The sequence below is a fragment of the Arachis ipaensis genome, chromosome B02, assembly GCF_000816755.2.
Source record: "Arachis ipaensis cultivar K30076 chromosome B02, Araip1.1, whole genome shotgun sequence".
NCBI classification, from domain to species: Eukaryota; Viridiplantae; Streptophyta; class Magnoliopsida; order Fabales; family Fabaceae; genus Arachis; species Arachis ipaensis.
In genome coordinates this window covers 103637500-103638053 of record NC_029786.2, presented here as the reverse complement: position 1 = coordinate 103638053, position 554 = coordinate 103637500, and the positions used below count along the sequence as shown (strand labels likewise).

The 554-nt window shown below is 23.6% G+C and overlaps 1 protein-coding gene across 2 annotated transcripts in view; it reads left to right on the top strand.

The window, feature by feature from the left end:
• LOC107628576 (monothiol glutaredoxin-S11-like) overlaps positions 1-554 on the top strand; it is a 1562-nt gene continuing 1008 nt past the window's right edge. The window contains exon 1 of one of the 2 annotated variants that reach the window (XR_002358081.1): positions 1-215. The gene's annotated coding sequence lies outside the window, so the exon portion shown is untranslated. The remainder of the gene's footprint in view (positions 216-554) is intronic. The other variant, XM_016331205.2, reaches the window with a different exon arrangement.

Below are 554 nucleotides of genomic sequence, written 5' to 3'. Positions count from 1 at the left end.
ATGTTGGTTCTCATTTCTCAAATAAAACTCAAAGCCTCTTATAAAATAATTTAAGAGTTCATTCCCAATTCTCCTCATTAGGCAACAAATAAACATTGTTCAACCACCCCATTTTTCATCATCCATTATATATAGGGTCAAATTCAAATACTATTTTGGATTTGATCTAATTGGTGTTTCAAGTGTTTCCAATTAGCCATATACAACAGTATAAGGTAATTAATTAATCTTGTAAAGCAAATGCAACTCTCATTTTACATTTAGTATTTGTTTTTTATTTATTTTCCTAGTTTCACCAACTATTATATTCTCTCCATTTAATTTTATCTATCACATCAATAAGACTCTTAATTTAATTATCACCATCAAAGTCATTTATAGATAGTTATTCTCTGTCAGGATATACAATATTATTTAGAGTTTAATTTTGATATATTAACCATATAAAAAATATTATACGGCCATTCAATTAAATTTATGTGTTTAGATTATTTTTAAATAATAAATTTAAAAATTAGTTATTTTTATTAATTTGTCAATATGCAATTAATTGT